This window comes from Cydia fagiglandana, chromosome Z (genome assembly GCF_963556715.1).
Source record: "Cydia fagiglandana chromosome Z, ilCydFagi1.1, whole genome shotgun sequence".
Taxonomy (NCBI): Eukaryota; Metazoa; Arthropoda; class Insecta; order Lepidoptera; family Tortricidae; genus Cydia; species Cydia fagiglandana.
The window spans coordinates 10,937,243-10,958,514 of NC_085959.1; the positions used below are offsets into that span (position 1 = coordinate 10,937,243).

The 21,272-nt window shown below is 34.9% G+C and overlaps 1 protein-coding gene and 1 long non-coding RNA gene across 3 annotated transcripts in view; one reads left to right on the forward strand and one right to left on the reverse strand.

Annotated features, from left to right (window-relative positions):
* LOC134678302 (WD repeat-containing protein 47) overlaps positions 1–21,272 on the forward strand; it is a 98,350-nt gene that overhangs the window by 13,308 nt on the left and 63,770 nt on the right. The window lies entirely within an intron of this gene.
* Positions 1–21,272, reverse strand: part of LOC134678332 (uncharacterized) — a 381,674-nt gene that overhangs the window by 3,650 nt on the left and 356,752 nt on the right. The window lies entirely within an intron of this gene.

Here is a 21,272-nt window from a genome sequence, read left to right on the forward strand (position 1 = left end):
ATATAATATATATATATAATTACTTAGGATCTGGTTGTTTTTCAATATCGGAAGAATCTTCTATAATCTCTTTTATAACTATGAATTTCTGCCCATAGGAATTACTATGGAACGCTCATAGAAAATATATGGCGTAGCACTGTATAATTAAAACAGAAACAGACTATAGAACAGTCAACAGGTGTTATTGTAAAAAAAGGAAAATCAGTTTATCCCGACTATAACTATTATGTTTACCAGAATCTCCTACCTTTTTTGAATTAGGACCTTCGAGCTTATGCACTAATCCATTTGGTAGAAGTTTTGCAGCTTAGCTTCGATCTCGGTCTGCGCAGGCTTTCGATATCAATTTAGAGGCAAGTTTCATAACAGCTTGTGTGCGGAAGCCCCGTTTTAATTCATTTTATTACAAAGAGACTTCCGCTTGTATCACAAGTCCTCATGAAATGGGCCCCGACCTCACAGTTGAGACAAAATGTTTTCGAAATTTCGTAACAGGCATCAAAGCGAAACAACTTGGCGTACCCTAAAGTTTTTATTATACTTGCAAACAAATTGCGATTATGAATATCCTTTTAAATTAGGCGAAGGGAGGTAGAGATATGCAGGAAATTTGATACCCCTATTTATGGATTGCAAAGCCCACTGGATTTTTTTATGAGGCTGGAGCCGTGTAAACACATCTTGTTATTAATGGCGAAAGAATCAATTTTTTACTACCCGATGGTGGAAAGATTGGAAAGAGATAAAAGGGCGAAAGCGATCGTATTCGTTGATGCTTGTATCTTATGTTCCACAGTAATTACAAAACTACAGTAGTAAAAAAACATACGCTAACACACTTTCTTGCTTTCAGAAATGGCTTAGTTGTAACACAATGGAATCAATTATCTTTTGACTAATTACAGGTCCTTAACTAGGTATGTACAGTCAGCAGCAGAAGTTGCTAAGCGGGCCAGGCGTTCAAAATGATCTTGACGCGACTTTATTGTTAAGAGAATAAGCGTGTGTCAAGGTAATTTTGAACACCTCGCCCGCTTAGCAACTTCTGCTGCTGACTGTACAATTTTGTTGCCATTCACTCATATAATAATGATTGTTTATACTAGAGTAAATTGATTTAATCATTTCTAAAAATAGGCTAAGACAGTCACGGTTAGTCGTGGGTGGCATTATCATCAGAGCCTAAGGCAAACAAACATACCAAGTAGTCGGTCAAAAATCAACAACAAGTCCGAATGATGGGCCTAAAGTACACTCTGCGAGGAAGTTCGTCTTACATTAAAGTTTCTTGTAGATGTAAAGCTTCGAATGAAAATAATGGGCAAGATACTCAATTGAAATAATTGTAGTATATGTCAATGAGACTGGAAAATCTAATGAGATTTTCCGGTTTTTTAAGAATATCTGCTAAAAAGTAAATAGGCCGAATATTTAAGCAACGTTTAAGGTTAAAAAAAATTCAGCCTATATACGTCCCACTGCTGGGCACAGGCCTCCTCTATCTAGGGGAGGTAGGGGACCATTGGGCAGTCGAGAGGATTTGTGTTGGTTCGGAAATCAGAACGATTTACAAGGGGGTGCCCGAGCCTCCCGACTGTCCAATGGTCCCTAATTAACCTCCCTTAATTAAGATGAATTAAGTGTAATGATTAGTTTTTATTGCCTGAAAGATATTTTTAGCGACCTAAATAATGAGTAACCATTAAAAAGTACTTCATAAATAACTTACTTTGAATTTCATAAGGCCACGTCTAAATTTATTTTCTGTTTCATATCAAGTCACGAGAAATCAAACTAAGCACTAGGTCTTAATGTTCGTAAAACATATGCACTAAAGTTTTTACAGTTTGTAATCTGTTCAAGCACATCATTATTCTATTGACGCGTGTGTGATAAATTATTATTGGCCGTAAAGTGGATTCGTGCGCTAGGAAATCCCTCTAATGCCTAACCATTTGCATAGGAGATATTGCCTCGCCATAAAAGTAAAGGTTGGAACTCATTCCCACATTCAGATACTCTAGTTGTATTCTCATTTAATTAAAGGAAGTTGGCATCTGTCATTTCAAATGGGCAATTACCTACATAAATTAATTCATTAAGGTGGTTCTCCTTGCTCGATTTTCATACAACTTTCTTGGCACCCTAGCTCCTATTATATAGGGTTTCTTCACTTGTATATGTAATGTTTGGGTAGTATATATATTTCTGTCTTCGCTTAACGTAAAAAATACTAGATTTTGATTAAAATTATTAAGAAAAAAGCCTTTGAATATTGGTAAAATTTTGCCTCATTGCTTGTTTGTGTGAGTGATGCTTATAGTATCGGTGTAATTCTAACATGGCGACTTCATTTGACAAGTAATCATTTTTAATTTGTCAAAGGTGTAACAGATGGCACTTTAACAGCAACACAGATTACCTGTGTATTTTGTTTTATTTTCACTCAATAGAGGGAGGTATATTTAATGCACAAAGCATGTTACGAGTATACCTACTCATTTAAGAATCTCCTTTCTGATATAATTTCATTCCCAGATTTAATATAACTTAATAATTATTATGATTATTACACAATAAAATACATTTATATATTTATAGAAAGGTCAGTCCAAACAATCATTCGCGTTACGGTCGTCCACCGAAAACCCTTGTGAATTCTGCTTTCGTTTCGGTAAATGTTCTCTGGAAAAGCCTATATTTATTGTAACAATGATTTTTAAACTAAAATACCTAGCTATATTTTTCTCAAAAATATATATATAGGTATGTGGAGAAAAATGTCATCTTCTTGTAAATAAACAAGATTATATAATATCTTCTGCTTGTGCATAACAATAACATTAGTAGATAATATTTTTAGGGTTCCGTACCCAAAGGGTAAAACGGGACCCTATTACTAAGACTTCGCTGTCCGTCCGTCTGTCCGTCTGTCTGTCACCAGGCTGTATCTCACGAACCGTGATAGCTAGACAGTTGAAATTTTCACAGATGATGTATTTCTGTTGCCGCTATAACAACAAATACTAAAAACAGAATAAAATAAAGATTTAAATGGGGCTCCCATACAACAAACGTGATTTTTGACCAAAGTTAAGCAACGTCGGGAGTGGTCAGTACTTGGATGGGTGACCGTTTTTTTTTTGCTTTTTTTTGTTTTTTTTTTGCATTATGGTACGGAACCCTTCGTGCGCGAGTCCGACTCGCACTTGCCTGGTTTTTTTTCAAAAATGCTGCCTTTCACCCGAGTTAAAACACTCTACTTTTCATTTCGCATACGAGGAAAGTAAAATGCATGTGTTTTTTTAAATACATTTTTATAGTAGGTATTTTTGAGAGTATGTATTTTCAATTAACAATTTGGCCAAAAGTATCGTTTTTATGGAATGGGGAGTCAAATATCAGAATGGAAATTGTATAACAAATCCATTTATACCCAAATTTCAATTGCTTATTGTAAAAAGAATAATAAAATCGTACTTGGAATTGGAACCTAAACTGCTCTAGTGCAGAAACGTATCATTTCCTGCACACCTTTTACAACAACAATGACCCTCTTTCATATATTCGGTCAAATTGTGCTTTTTGAAAAACTAATTATAGCCAGCCTTTTATGAATGTAGTATGATACCTTAGGGTATGGTGCTTTACGTACACTAGCGTCCCTTCCCCTCCCCCTGACGCAACCCACCCTTTTTGCATGAAATATGTCCCGGTTCACAGTTTTTTACATTTTTTGAGGAAAGTATACATTTTAGGAAAAAAGTGTCAATGAAAGAAATAATCCTTAATAAATTCTTAATAAAAAAGGTCATATTTATTTTTTTATATGATGCACCTAATTCATGTATTAGCTTGTCAAAATTCGAAATAACATAGTTTTTACTTAGGGTTCGAAACTCATTTATTATACACGGTGTAACATGAGGAAACCGAATAATTTCAAAAGCGTATTCCTGATCACATTTAGAGACAAAAATGTCCTATAAACTTTTTTGAAATTCGCTTAGTTTCAGAGTTAATACCAATAAAAAAAAACAAGTTTCTATTGTTACATAGTTCAAAACGCCTTTTTGATGGCGATGTTGCTACTATGGGATTTAGTCTAAATATCCTTATTGATATGTCAAAAAGTGACAAGTAACACTTTGCAAAAACTAAGTTTTACGAAAAAAAAACCATTTTAAGTGACAAGTTTACCAATAGCATTTAATTTTTATATACAAATTCATTCATAAAATTAAAAAAAAAAACCAAACAACATTTTTTTTTTTGGCGAAATTGACCTAAACACATATTACATCTTTTCCTTTTTTTTGACCTCATGTACCTATACATTTTAGGATAAAAGTGTCAATGAAAGAAATAGTTCCTTATTAAATTCTTAGTAAAAAAGGTTATATTCATTTTATAACACTTATTATACAAGGTGTCCTCAAGAAATGCGAAAGATTTTATTTCTGAGGTCAAATTAAAAGAAGGAAAAAATGTTTGTATGAGTTTAGGTCAATTTCGCCGAAATAATTTTTTTTATTGTTTTTAGGGTTCCGTACCTCAAAAGGAAAAAACGGAACCCTTATAGGATCACTCGTGCGTCTGTCTGTCTGTCCGTCTGTCACAGCCGATTTTCTCCGGAACTACTGGACCAATCAAGTTGAAATCTGGTACACATATGTAAGTTTGTAAACAAATGAATTTTAAACATGGGGGCCACTTTTGGGGGGTAAATGAAAAAATTAATATTTCAAACTATATCATGTTACATATCAAATGAAAGAGCTTATTGTAAGGATCTCAAATATATATTTTTTATAATTTTCGAATAAACAGTTTAGAAGTTATTCAAGAAAATAGGCAAAAAATGACTATTCCCCCCTCCCCCTTTATCTCCGAAACTACTAGGTTTAAAATTTTGGAAAATACATAAAATAGGTCTATACCTATAGATGACAGGAAAACCTATTAGAAATGTACAGTCAAGCGTGAGTCGGACTTAATTACAGTTTTCGATCCGACTCCTACGGATTTTTTAAAGATTTCACTCACGTTTCGCATAAATAATGTTTAGTTTTAAGTTTATAAAATACATATGTATGTTAGTCTGTAAGGTATTTGTAATATGGGCCTTGTTCCCTGAATTAAATATCTAAATAAATAAAATAAAAAATACATTGTTAAAAATTGTGTAATATACGGAATCCTTGGAACGCGAGTCCGACTCGCACTTGGCCGCCATTTTTTAATTTTTTGAATATATATGTATGTACATAAAAAGTAAATATTATTGGTAAACTTGTCAGTTAACATGGATTTAAACTTTTTTTTCGTAAAACATAGTTTTTGCAACGTGTTACTTAATTGTCACTTTTTGACATATCAATAAGGATATTTAGACTAAATCCCATAGTAACAACATCGCCATCAAAAAGGCGTTTTGAACTATGTAACAATAAAAACTTGTTTTATTTTTTTAAATTGGTATTAAATCTGAAACTAGCCGCATTTCAAAAAAGTTTATAGGACATTTTTGTCTCTAAATATGATCAGGAATACGCTGTCAAAATTATTCGGTTTCCTCGTGTTACACCGTGTATAATAAATGAGTTTCGAATCCTAAGTAAAAACTATGTTATTTCGAATCTTAACAAGCTAATACATGAATGTGCATCATGTAAAAAAATCAATATGACCTTTTTTATTAAGAATTTATTAAGGATTATTTCTTTCATTGACACTTTTTTCCTAAAATATATTCTTTCCTCAAAAAATGTAAAAAACTGTGAACCGGGACATATTTCATGCAAAAAGTGGGGGTTGCGTCAGGGGGAGGGGAAGGGACGCTAGTGTGCGTAAAGCACCATACCCTATGGTATCATACTACATTCATAAAAGTCTGGCTATAATTAGTTTGTCTTCCCCATACATTAGAACACAATTTAACCGAATCAATAGCATGAGAAATGAAACGGATATTTCTTGTTTTCTTTGCATTAGCATTTTTCTCTCGATAATTTAATCAATTTGCAACATAAGTAGAAGAATCCTCATATATCCATAAATATCAAAATATAAAAGGACATACATTTTCAGAAGAATTCCCCGTGCGACGTTGCCAAATGGTTTAAAGTACAACATGCTCGCAACGTTTGGATGTCAATAAGTAGACAATGAAAAATTATATTTCAAATCAATTCAAAATTGATATTTTTGACAGTAATGGGTTACTTAAATAAGAAGGCATTTTTCGCCCGGGTCTACTATGGTCAAATGGTCTAGTGGCTTTTAGCTACTGAGTATAAGTCTAACAAGTTGAACAGCATGACAGGGTTCAAACCACGAACAAAGACTCATTTCTTTTTGTATTTATTTATTTATTTTGCTTCATCTTTTTGGTAATTTTATATGCCTTATTTTAAAAGTTATTTTAAGTAAATGTGTTGTATTTGATTATTTCATGTAGGTATATCATTTCAATAAAATTTTGGAAACTTTTATTTTATACCTGGTCAAGCAAATCTTGTCAGTAAAAAAACCGGGCAAGTGCGAGTCGGACTCGCGCACGAAGGGTTCCGTACCATAATGCAAAAAGAAAACGGTCACCCATCCAAGTACTGACCACTCCCGACGTTGCTTAACTTTGGTCAAAAATCACGTTTGTTGTATGGGAGCCCCATTTAAATCTTTATTTTATTCTGTTTTTAGTATTTGTTGTTATAGCGGCAACAGAAATACATCATCTGTGAAAATTTCAACTGTCTAGCTATCACGGTTCGTGAGATACAGCCTGGTGACAGACGGACGGACAGCGAAGTCTTAGTAATAGGGTCCCGTTTTACCCTTTGGGTACGGAACCCTAAAAAGGCGCGAAATCCAAATGTTCTATGAACGATATCCCTTCGCGCCTACATTTTTCAAATTTGCCGCCTTTTTCTACTGACAAGATCTGCTTGACCAGCTATACTTCGTCGATAGTTGACTTCTTATGTACCTATTCTGCGATCCTAATTAGCCTCATGCATGACTTCTTTTTATATGAAAGAGGGATATCGAAGAGGAAGAAGTCCTATGCGATGGACTGATCAAATCAGTGATAACTCCGGCAAGAAAGTTCACGAGGCCATTCATACTGCCGAAGACCGAAACACGTGGAAAGCAATCGTTCGAAAAGTAATTTATAGAGGTCACGATCCTCAGCTATGAGGAATACGATTCAAGGAGGATGACTTTTTTTTTATTATTTTAATCATTATTTATATCCTTTGAAAACCGGAAAATAAAAATACTTTTATAAATCTTCCCATAATATTATTAAAAAATAATTAAAATATTGAAAATATTTTACTCACGTAAGTTTAGTTTCGAAGAATAACATACGCTTAAAATAAAAGAGAATGCCAAAATTATAAAATAAAAAAAAACTGGCATTGTCGGGGTTTGAACCATGTATCTTAGCTACAATCAGATTTTTTCAAAATAGAGGATACGGGTGCCACGAGCACATGACAGTTGATGGTCGAAAACATTAGTTGCTTCTGAATGCCTTGTAATTCTTAATCGTTGCTCAAACAAGAATTTATTATTTAATTTCCAATCTTTTTTCAACAATAAACATTTCATCCGCTGCGCCCTCTAGGTTACTTTACTGTAACATTACGAATCTGCTGACATTTGACACTGACTTTAAGGTGACTTTAAGTACGTAAGTGTGCGTGAATGCAAGAAATTGCAATATTTTGCAGTTGGATTCCGGTAATTACGAAACGAGACAATGTTGAGTTGAACATGTCTCGATTTGGATGTAGTATTTTTTATAGTTTTCGCACATATCAACACATCTTATGAAACTTTGTATTTAGGGAGAAATAGTGAAAATCCACAATTCGTGCACAGTGACGCCATCTTTTGGCTGATAATCGGCATCCCATCCCTAGACATCCACCTTAAGTCATTAATTATTAAGGAAAATGTAGATCAGGGATCCCAATTTATTTTTGCTTCGAAACTCCCCTTGAAGATACGATAATTACTTTCGGCTACCTTTTAATTTTGTTGTGGTAATAACCTAAAAAGTATTCAAGTTTTTATGTTGGTAAAGCTTTCCACGCCTCCTGCGCGGTTACTGAGGAAAATTCTAATATATTTCTAGAGTAAATTTGACATAAAGTAATACACGCACCACACACGAACGCGAATGAGCCACTTGCGCATATCCGCAGAATAATGCGCGCAGCTTAGCACGTACGCCAGTGTGGGATTGTCGATCTTCATTTTGATAAGCTGTGGGCCCCACGGGGACACGGCCCCGGCTGACCTTTAATACTTACGAACAGATTTTTAGATAGAAATGGCAGGGGCGGCATTATAACTTCGCTGACTGTGTGTTTAGCTCGAAGCGAGTTATTTATATCGAAACAAACACGGGCCATATCGGTGCAGTATCGCCAATCGAAAAGTATAAAAATGAATCGGGATGACAATGACGCCACGAAAATTTATAATTTATATACTTTATATGTATAGATTGGCATTTTATATAAATAATTGTTACTTGGCTAGGTAGGTAGGTTTTCTTTTGGTAGGTAGGGTAGGTTTCCGTGGTGGAAAGACATCGATACCGGTGCGCCCTCACGAACGGCAATGAGGGTGCAACGCCGGAGTGGGTTTAGTGGGTATGTCATCTCCCCCCCCCCTCTAGCCAGCAGAGGGGAAAGGAGACACACCGTGCGTAAAGGCATTCCCACTCCGTCAAAGGTTTGGTAGGTTTTGTCAAATATAGCTACAGCTCATAAAAAAGATGCTGGTCTAATGATGCCTATTTTTATTACATTTTTTTATGATTTACGTCTGACACCATCCGGTAGCCATGTGCCTTTGACGTGTAGCCTTACGTAACGGAAAAATATTCATACCTACTTGTCGCCATATTCATACTTGTCGCCATATTCAGACGTGTCGCCTTACCGTATAGAAAAAATATTAACTAACCGGTTTTTAAAGCAAAACACCTTATCTCTTTCTAGGTCACAAAACAATGGGACGCCCGCCCTGTGGTGGATAAAGGGTGTAAATTTCTCGAGCCGAATCGAGCACTATAGTATTATTAAGTGCCACATGCACCACCCCACTAACCCGGGGTTAACCAGTTAAACCGTGTCAAATTGTACTGGTAACCATGGTAACTCCAGGTTTAACCGGTTGACCTCGGGTTAGTGAATGTTGCAATAGTAGCCCTAAGAAACATTGTTTATTAAATTCTTTCCTAATATATCACATAACGTCAACAATATTTACGAGCGATTAGATCTAGTTTGTTTTACTCCCACGGCTCAACTTATCGTCGTAAATTAAAAAGGATAACTCTATCGGAGACCAGTTGAAAACAAAGACTGGTCTCTATACCAAATGTCGTTATTGTATAGATGACGTCATAGCAAGGCATCTGATGCATACGTGGTGTGTCTGACCATGGGGCTTTAAATCCAGGGCTTGATTTTACTCGCTAAACTGAACTACTTTTACTATGGGACCAACCCTAAAAGGGGGAATAAATTTGGCTTTTCCATAGAAAACGTCGACATCTGATCAACCAAAATGTATGAAAAAAAAATCGGGATTTCGGAGTTGGTGCCATAGTAAAAGTAGCTCAGTTTAGCGAGTAGAATCGAGCCCTGGATTTAAAGTCCCATGGTCAGACACACACTGTATATTTACCCCCTTATTCATAAACGTTTACTTAAGTTGACAAGCCGATAATAATCGTTTGTCCCTTTCCGACGTATTGGTATGATGGAACGGGACAAACGATTATTATCAGCTTGTCAATTTTAGTAAACGTTTATGAATAAGGGGGTTAGTCTTTATGTCTGCGACTTCGTCTGCATAGACTTTTCTGGAAACAAAGTGCACGATAAATTACGTACACCTGTACCTCGTACGCACCTCGACGATAAACATCTCAACGTTTTAGTTTACCTGAGATTATTATTTACATGAGACAATACTGGTGTTGGGTAGGACTCGAGTCCTTTGAGTCCTCTGCGTCAAGACTCGATTCAGTTTTCAGACTCTTATAATTGAGTCTAAACTCAAGTTCTTTTCAACTTGATGGAGACCCGAGTCTTTAGTAGAGACTTAGTCATTTACAGAGAACTCGATTTTTTTACAATTTCGAAATGAATTGCCTTTATGTATAATTTGTGGCTTAGGTACACAAATCATACAATAACGCCTAATTTCTTTACTGTTATTTAGGAAAAAGCTATAATAATGTCGATGGAGTCTTTATTCGGAGGCTCGAGTCCTTTTGAGTTTTTCTTTAAAAGACTCAACAAAAGACTCTCTCGACTCGGGACTTGAAAGATTCAGAAGTTTTGTTTGCAAGAAGTTGAAGCGCAGAGTCTCGTAAAAATGAACTGGGTTCTTCAAATTCAGACTCAAAGGACTCGAGTTCCAACACTAAACTGCAAAACGTAATTCAAGACCAAAAAGGTAAGAAAATGTTGCCACTTTTTACTAGCGCGTCTTATATTTATGTAAAATTAAGTCAATAAAAGTACTTTTTGAAATAGTTGGAGTAAAATTACTAATATATAAATTATCTTAGCGTGATTATTTATCAAAAGGAATTTACTATTTTACAAACAAATTATTGCAGTGGCAACATTGTCTTACTTTTTTTGGTCTTGAATCACGTTTTGCAGTATAGACAATACTATCTCCTTTGTTGTATATTTTCTGCATAGTTCAGCCCAAGGCCCTGTAGCTCGGGGCTCTGCCTGCACTTGAAAGCTGCAATTTATGCTCTAGTAACTTCATCGCAATTAAAATCGTTAAGAGAAACTCATAGTGACTTTTTACAGCGTAATAGCAGCGCTTAAAAAGCGCAGTTTCAGTGAACATTCCCATTTTCACTTCTCTCTGTCTTTAGCTATTTTGATCCAATTTGGTCCAGCAGCTGTCCATTATAATTTCCATACTATTTTATTTAATTCCGATTACTAAGGTAAACGTACTAGTGCTCGACATGCTAATGCGCAATAGATGACACCTTGTTGTCACCTCTATTGACAATGACTTAAGTTTCAAGATGATATATCCGTCCACGGCGGGAAGAAGTTGATATCTGTCGGGAAAATTTGAAGAAATTTTAACCTTATGAAATTTAATTTTAAGTTCAAATTTCTTCGGTAGAATATCTCGAGTTATCTACTTCTTCCCGCCGTGTACGGATTTACTGGGACCGTGTCGAGCACCAGTACGTTTACCTCATACAGTCAAAACAAAAGTAAGGTCAATGGAATTATTTAATCTTATTGCTAGAGTTAGACCGAGAAAAGTCTGCAGTGATTTTGGTAGCACACGCGGTGCAAGTGTTATTCATACGTCATAATTTCATATTAGAAGTTTGACGTTTGAGTATCTGGTTCACATATTAAATGCTTAGCGACTTATATGGAAATATAGCCTCGTAACTAATTTCCGGTTTAATATGTTCGTTTTCCTAACAAATTGTATTAGGTATGCTAATTCGACTATTAATTTAACAGCTGACGGCGCCATTGCATCCATTTAAGATTTTCGAATTCGTTATTGGAGCAGTTACGTAAAATAATCTGATTATTACCTATAAGCCTTCTTAATTAATTTCACGAATGGAGTTACGATTCGACATATTAATTACGAAAAAACATTATATATTCATTGAGGATATACCTAACCATTATATATTCATTGAGGATATGCGTAACCAGCGAGTTAAAGCGTCAAGTGTGATTTTCTTTCGTGGTCATACGATGTTTACGCCAAGACATATTTGCGTATACAAGCTTGCTATTGATGCCGTTATGCAAAATGTGCTTTTAAATTAAACTCTAAATAAATTTCAGTAACATTTACTTTTTGCAGTCAGCAACAAAAATAACTAAGCGGGTAAGGCGTTCAAAATGACCTGCACACGCAAGAGCGTGTGAATCTGAAGGTAACTATATATAAGAATATAGGTACCTTTAACAAAGTTCCTTTCATAGTGAACACGTTACCCGCCAGGCAAACTCCACTGCGGACTGTACTTGTACTTAATATTTAAGAACTCGATCTCGCCGAGTGAAATTATGTTTAATTAAATAAATAATTCATAATTTTTAGGTTCAGGCTTAAGGAAAAACACGTTTTAATCCCATAAATTGGATTCCAAAAAATCTGACACAATAAACTCGCGTCTTAGAAATTGGGAAACAGCTTGAATCAAAGTGACTCGCCTTGATTAAAGCTGATCAGAATATTTGAAAACATTTCGGACACATCTCTTTTTTTTAATCTAGTGGATGATCCTTGTGATTACTTATAATAACTTTTGTCTAGATCTCTGTCAGAATATACTTAGTGTAAGTATCCTATCTTTTAACTTAGGCAAAATACCGTGAAAACTAGTTTCAATTAGTACTTACGCGTTTTCCCTAGTCAAAACTGTTATAACTAAAATTAATTTTGAATATTAATTCGTTAAAACTATTTTCACCGCGGCATGACAGAAAACTAGTTTTACGAGTGAAACTTATTCACTGGAGCGTTACGGTTAACAAGTTATAACTAGGAAACACGCATTTTCACTAAAATGGGTTTTTACAGTAACATGAAAAAAAAAGAAAAACCGGGCAAGTGCGAGTCGGACTCGCGCACGAAGGGTTCCGTACCATAAGGCAAAAAAAAAAACAAAAAAAAAAAGCAAAAAAGAAACGGTCACCCATCCAAGTACTGACCCCGCCCGACGTTGCTTAACTTTGGTCAAAAATCACGTTTGTTGTATGGGAGCCCCATTTAAATCTTAAAGATTATGGTTAGCTGCATACACTTTCAGCACAGACTATTGTCAGTCGTGTGACATTTCAGCATGGCGCTTTTGACATGTCAGATGTGAAAATGATTCCAGTAAAAATTAGAAATAATTACGAATATGCCGTGCTGCTCCATTTTGGAGTGTAAAAACACTAGCCGGACAAAAAATATTAGATATGGAGTCATTTCATATCATCGGTAAGTATTATTTCATGTAATATTTCAATATTTTTTTACATTTTCGCTTTCCGCAAGGATTTTTGGATTGTTTAGTACAAAAATCAGATTTATGTAAATGAGATAAGGTTGATATCTACTTAGCGTAAAAGTCATGTACGGGTGCGCTATTCGCCCGTAGTGCGAGGACCATATCAAAAAAGTTATCGATGTCGATGTTCGTATAAATAACCATACACAGTTCGGTTTGTTTATGTTCAATACATGTTCTTAATGATTTATTTTTGTTTTGCCTCTGGATGATCATAACGAAAAAGTCGTCGCTTGTGCACATTTTATATTATGTACAAAATAAGTTCTTACTTATTTATTCCTATTCAATGGATTATTTGATTTTAAGTTTTTCTTATAGTATAGTATCCATACATATTTGTTAATTTTCTGTATTAAATACGAGTAGGTAAGGTGTCAGTTTTAAGCTGTCACATAATTTTACTGCCGGGTATTTGCTGGCCAGGCTAAAGCCCGCTCCACAAGCTTGCACAAATCTTGAAGCGTTCTTCACATTGGATGCGAGTACGCACCATGCTCCGGTAAAAACGTGCATCGTGCTATCTCGCTCGTACATCAGAGCGGCATTTCTATCCGCATTGTGATAAGTTGATAACCGTCTAAGTGCAAAAAATATTGTTAATATTTCCATTGTTTATAATTAGCGTTTTTTAATAATTTTGCATACGAGCTTATATCGGAAATTCATATTGATGTTTGACACAACATTATTGCTTTATTTTGTCTTAAAATAATAACGTGCTAGTTAATAAGTATTGTGAACACTTATTAACTACACTTACACTTACTTGCGTATTTTTTACGCACGCATCTAGAGAGAATATTAATTGCAGGTAAAAAATACGCATCTCGCGTATTTTTCACGCACGCACACACGCATCGCGGTGGGAGGATAAGAAATTTGATTTAATTAGTATTATATTAGGAACATAACATCAATATTTCATTGCATGTTTGAGAAATAGTACATTACTACAGAGGCCGGGACAAAAGGGGTTGCCGGCCGAAGACATATAGACGGCCGAGCGAAGCGAGGCCGGATAGGTCTGAGCGCGGGCAAACCCATTTCCCGCCGAGGTATGTATAGTGCTTTTCTCAAACATGCAATGAAATAAATAAAATAAAAAATCCACGAAACCCAAGTTTTATTTATAGAAAAAACTAAAAGTAAACTACACCCAAAATATAACCAACACGTACCTATATCATTATCACGCGTATGTTTTACACGATTCGTGTATTTTTACTACCCGTATATTTTCATGTATCTTTGATTTTTTCGCCTTGTATCCGTCTGACTGTCGTTTTCGTCACATAAGTTTACATAGTCTTTCATGTTGATATCATGTTTCACATACATCGTTGCTTTATGCATGGAGTAAATAAGTATAATTTCCACAGTGTTGACGAATTTGTAGTTACATTCATTTAAAATATGCCACAAAACTGTTTCTAATAAACTGTAAGCCATTTTTCTTATTTTCTCAAATAATAAAATTGCCATAAGCAACCATATACATACTCCATCTTTCACTTGGCGGCAGAGGCAGCAAGTTATTTAAAATCAATTCTGCTTACGCTGCCAATTCCAACACCTACAATTACATTTAATATTAATTTCATTATTTCGTCGGAACTCATATTTAAAGTCTAAAAATCAACAACGCACCATAAATCCCATAAAACAGAATGAATATTTTTTCAACTTTACCTCCATAACAATTTAAAAAATATAACTACGCGTGTTTGAGTTGACCTATTTACCGCTAACGTTTAGATGAAATATTTTAAATGTTTTTATTTGTGTAGTTAAAATTATAATTGAAAATTATAAAATTATAGAATGTATTATTTATTAAGTTCATGTTGATTTTATACAAATAAAACTGCAAATTATAGCAAACATTGTTTTTTGTTTTTTTTTTTTATAGGCGTAGTGGCAGAGTGTCATTACGAACCATAGAGCAAATACTGCCTCTATTTTTTTTTAATGGATGAATGCCACGATGCTGTGTCACAAATATCTGTGAAATGAAAATTAAAAAAGAGGACTTTGCCGGCCTAGGCCTGCAAGATGTGTATGAAATTCCATTAACGACCTTTTGTCCTAGCCGCACCTGAAACGTCATACTTCGCAGCCTATTATAAGGAACATAACATCAATATTTCATTGCATGTTTGAGAAAAAACATTTAAAATATTTCATCTAAACGTTAGCGGTAAAAAGGTCTACTCAAACACGCGTAGTTATATTTTTTAAATTGTTTAGGGCGCTTAACATTTCTGCCGCGGATTAAACTTACCAGAACTAACAACAACGCTGGCTTAAACTCGCAGCTAAGTTACTTAGGCATAATAAAGCCTTTAACTTGACCAATATTGTTGACAGATGTGGCCGTCAGATGTGTCTCTAGCATATTGATGTGCCATCAGAAAATTTCCAAAATTGCGAAAGAATTTTTTCGAAAATGGGATTTGCAGTTGGGATTTTTTCGAAAATGCTCACATTTACGAATTGGACCAAAATTTTCCATTTCCAAAATGAAAGCTTCAATCGTTTCAGTATTATTTTCCGTTAAGTCTTAAACCAATCTACTTTTGGTACCATTTATTCGACGTAGAGTTGCGTTGCCTTTATAGATCTGAAACTACACTCTAGAGAGTCCAAAGCATTGAAAACGAGTTTACAAAGTGACCTTTTTTAGTGCTATTGAGCGTAAGAATACCTGTAACCTAACCCAAGTATTTAAGTATGTTACGATTCGTTTCAAGTATTATACTGGATATATAAATCAAATACAAGCTCTTAATGGTGAGGAATAAAAAAGGATATAATTCCAGTACCTATCTTTTATTTTCACTATAGCGACCCGCTCCGGCTTCGCACGGGTTAATAAATTATGTACCTAAATAGGTGAAAAGTGTGAAAACCACATGAAAATCTGTTCAACAGTTTTTGAGTTTATCGCGAACACGCATACAAACACACAAACAGACAGAAACGGCGGGGACTTTATTTTATAAGGTGTAGTGATAGTGTAAAGTGTCATTCTATGGAACTTGCTAACTATGTAAACAAACCGCCATAGTGAAATCATCATTCAGTGACAGTTTCAATATGGCGGTTTGTTTACATAGTTAGCAAGTTCTATAGAATGACACTTTAGAAAACTAACTAGTCTCTTTGCTCTCATATTTTTCCAGGAATAGCTCTCGCTCTAACCATAATCATTAATCAATTAATCATACCATTGCATTTTCACAAAAAATCCTGACACTAAAGTATTTTTTTAAACTGCAAATAATAAACCCTAATCTAAATATGAATGCAAATTCAGTTAATATTTTAATATATAAATGTTTTCATTAGCGATTTTAACGCTTGTTGTCAAGCGGACCCCGGGCTCCCATGAGCAGTGGCAAAATGCCGGGATATGAAGATGATGTTTAGCGATTTGATCGCTTAACCTAAACTACCGTGACCTTTTACTAACGTTCGTCACAATATTAATAAACGTGCTATTTATAAAAAAAAAGGTTCCGACACCCGGGTCCTTTTATATCTCCCCTGCTTCCGATAGTAATCCATTTAGCCCGTAGTTGTAGCTTTTGTTCTCATCTCTGAGTGGGTGTAATTTAATTCTCTCAGAACTTATCACCCAGTCAAGGAACCGTGAAATTTGTGAATTAATCGTATTAGACGCACCAGTTAATCAGGTCTTTAAGATTTCAGCTATGTTAAGGAACTATTGAATACTAAATATCTCTATACTAGTTTTCATAAAGTTATAGCTTAAAACGAAAACCGACCATTTGTAATGGCGTCCTAATTAAATCCCTTTTATCTCACTTTATATGAGATACGACATTTTTTAACTAGGTACTTACCTATACTATCCAATATCCATAGCTTTGTGCGTCTGACGTTATTTCATGGCAAACAGATGTAGCAAAATTTATTTTTCTACGAGATTATAAAATAATTTTACAGTACATATGGTCCTATTTTTCCGCACTAGTGCGTAAAATAGGACTTTTCGTGCGATGTCAAAAGTTTATAGGGCCATATGTACTGTAAAACGTTGTACGATACACGTGCGAATAGGTAATTCGCAACTCGTGTCGATTTAAAACACTCCCTTTGGTCGTGTTTTAATTTATCGCCACTCGTTTCGAATTTCCTCTTTTTCGCACTTGTATCGTAAATAACTATTTCCCCATCTAATGTGTCTTGGAACATTTACTCTTTTTTGTAGCCGAGTCTTATTAAAATTCACTCCTCAGTGATCTCATGAAGTGAAACTTGAGTAACAGTTAAATTCGGAAATTAGTTTAAGGCGTCGGAGTTATTCAATTGTCTTGACTTGAAATTCAGGACCGCACCCCTGAGATCTATAATCTATTAATCTCGCACGTCACATGTTAATTGACGTGTCTAAGGTTTGTATACTTAAGACATATAGGTAATATAATTATCTTAAAAAAATATGTATGTCTTGACAGGTTTCACTCATGCGTCGCGCAATTTTTTCTTAACTATAAGCAAAAAGAATAGATAGTATAGAGGGGTCCTGTCATAGTAAATGTTGTAGTCACTGTAAATTTACTGCCATCTATCCTGCCCTCCTAACAATAAGTGCAATAACTCATATTAAATTATCATTAAATAATATACTTTGTTCTCATAATATGTCACACAAGCGACTGAGATTTCAAAATTAGTTATTGCACTTATCGTTAGGAGGGCAGTATCGACACACGACTATAACTCAAAATAAACACGTGCATATAAAATTATCAAAAAAATTTATATATATGGATAAATGATTTTATTATTTTTATATCATTTTGACCCATGTTCATTCACTGATATCTATGTGTTAAAATTGTTAAATATGAAACTGTGTCGTCACGCCATCTAGCCGAGAATAGGCTAAAGGTGTGTGCGCCATCTATGCGAGAATGACTTTTTCTTGATTTTCGAGGCACGTTTTTTTCTTAGGCTTTATCTATCTATATATATATATAAATGCAAGTGTCCTGACTGACTGACTGACTGACTGACTGACTGATTCATCAACGCAGAGCCGAAACTACAAAAGCCAGAAAGTTGAAATTTGCACACCAGATTGCATTTATAAAGTGTACAAGAGATAAGAAGCGATTTTGAGAAATTCAACCCCTAAGGGGGTTAAAAAGGGGATGAAAGTTTGTATGGGGTTAAAGTTTTCTTTTAAGCTAGGAATTTGAAACTTCGTAAAAAGATATATTATTAAAATACAAGAAAACTAATTTCAGCGTTTTTGAAAATTCATCCCCTAAGGTGGTGAAAAAGGGGTTGAAAGTTTGTATGAATATCAAAAAAATTTTCAAGTGGTGGACTTGAATCTTTGTATTTAGGGATATTATTAGAAGACAGGAAAAGTAATTTCAGCGTTTTGTAAAATTCATCCCCTAATAGGGTTAAAAAGGGATTGAAAATTTTAATCCATTACAAATGCTTTGAAACTTCGTAGAAAGGCATAATAGCCGATTACAAAAAAAGTGATTCCAACGTTTTTGGAAATTCAACCCCTAAGGGGGTTAAAAAGGGGATGAAAGTTCGTCTTCGGGTGCAAATTTTATTTTAAGCTAGGAACTTGAAACTTTGTAAAAAAGTATCAAATTCAAATACAAGAAAACTAATTTCAGCGTATTAGAAAATTCATCCCCCAAGGTGGTGAAAAAGGGGTTGAAAATTTGTATGGATATCAAAAAAAATTTCGAGCGCGGGACTTGAATCTTTGTATTTGGGGATATTAATAGAAGGCAATAAAAGTAATTTCAGCGTTTTGTAAAATTCATCCCCTAACAGGGTTAAAAAGGGGATGGAAGTTTGTATGGGGTTAAAGTTTTCTTTTGAGCTACGAATTTGAAACTTCCTTAAAAGACATATTATTAAAATACAAGAAAACTAAATTCAGCGTTTTTGAAAATTCAACCCCTAAGGTGGTGAAAAAGGGGTTGAAAGTTTGTATGGATATCAAACATTTTTTCGAGGGTGGGACTTGAATCTTTGTATTTAGGGATATTATCAGAAGATAGGAAAAGTAATTTCAGCGTTTTGTAAAATTCATCCCCTAACAGGGTTAAAAAGGGGTTGAAAGTTTGAATCCATTACAAATGGTTTTGAAACTTCTTAGAAAGGCATAAGAACCGATTACAAAAAAATAGTAATTGCAACGTTCTTGGAAATTCAACCCCTAAGGGGGTTAAAAAGGGGATGAAAGTTCGTCTTCAGGTGCAAATTTTATTTGAAGCTAGGAACTTGAAACTTTGTAAAAAGGTATTATATTTAAATACAAGAAAACTAATTTCAGCGTTTTTGAAAATTCATCCCTATGGTGGTGAAAACGGGGTTGAAAGTTTGTATGGATATCATGCATTTTTTCGAGCTCGGGATTTGAATCTTTGTATTTGGGGATATTATTAGAAGACAATAAAAGTAAATTCAGCGATTTGTAAAATTCATCCCCTAACAGGGTTAAAATGGGGTTCAAAGTTTGAATCCATTACAAATGCTTTGAAACTTCTTAGAAAGACATAATAGCCGATTACAAAAAAAAGTAATTGCAACGTTTATGGAAATTCAATCCCTAAGGGGGCTAAAAAGGGAATGAAAATTCGTCTTGGGGTGTAAATTTAATTTTAAGCTAGGAACTTTAACTTTTTGGAAAAAAGGAAAGGGGTTGAAAGTTTGTATGGAGATCAGATATTTTGTGAGTGCGGAATGCGGAACTTGAATCTTTGTATAAGGGCATAGGTGGGTACCTATTATGAGAATACAAGAAACGTAATTTTAGCAACCAACATCAAAAACCACTTGACTTAAAACTTCATACAACTTGCTAAAAAAGAAAAGTACATAATTTCCTTAATTTCAACATTGCTTGGATATGAAAATTATAGGTACTAAAGATGTAAAATGTTGAAGATAAGATTCCACGCGGACGAAGTCGCGGGCAACAGCTAGTTCATCATAAACGAAGTTACATATGTCTTTGCTATAAGTATTAATTACACTAGCGAGAGAATAAACTGCGCATTCGATACTATTAAGTACATTATGAAGCAATTACCATCTAGTTTGATCGTCATTTATTGCCGCGTAAACATCGACTTCCTGAAACGGTTAAACGACAGCTATACTAACATATATATTTATTTAATTACCTACTAGATTGCAGACCTACGCGCCAGCTGCTCGTCGTTTGACAATTAATTATTGTGACTATACGTTACTATAGTATTCATTCATATAATATTAGTAATAGGGCTGTTGGACCGACCGTTGGTACTTATAATAGTGTTCGGATACTATGAAAATCTTCTGTTCTAATAGACACGCTATTCTAACTATTGCAAGTAAGCTTATTGCATATTGGGTCATATGTAGATACCAAAACCGCACTGATACTGATATACTTGGTATATGCGAATATTTGCTCTTTTTTCAATGTTATAAGAGGCTTGCACTATGCTGCAACCCGAGTAATACGATCCCGGCATTTTTAGGGTTCCGTATCCAAAGGGTAAAACGGGACCCTATTACTAAGACTTCGTTGTCCGTCCGTCCGTCCGTCCGTCCGTCCGTCCGTCTGTCTGTCACCAGGCTGTATCTCACGAACCGTGATAGCTAGACAGTTGAAATTTTCACAGATGATGTATTTTTGTTGCCGCTATAACAACAAATACTAAAAACAGAATAAAATAAAGATTTAACTGGGGCTCCCATACAGCAAACGTGATTTTTGACCAAAGTTAAGCAACGTCGGGCGTGGTCAGTACTTGGATGGGTGACCGTTTTCTTTTTGCATTTTTTTCCGTTTTTTTTTTGCTTTATGGTACGGAACCCTTCGTGCGCGAGTCCGACTCGCACTTAACCGGTTTTTATAAAAATACCTAGCGGTTGTGAGTCTGTAGGAAAATGTACATGAATGTGTCTTACCGCTACCAATTTTATGTACGAACTCGGCGAAAGAGATCGGACCTGGAATATGTGAAGTATTTATTGCAGGGAATGTTGACTGAAATTTATAATGAACAATTTTGCGTAGGAGTTATTTCGGAATGTTCGTCTCAAAGTCCGAACCATCCTGGTGTTTTATTAAATAATCACTGATGATCAGATTAAAATAGTAACGAGA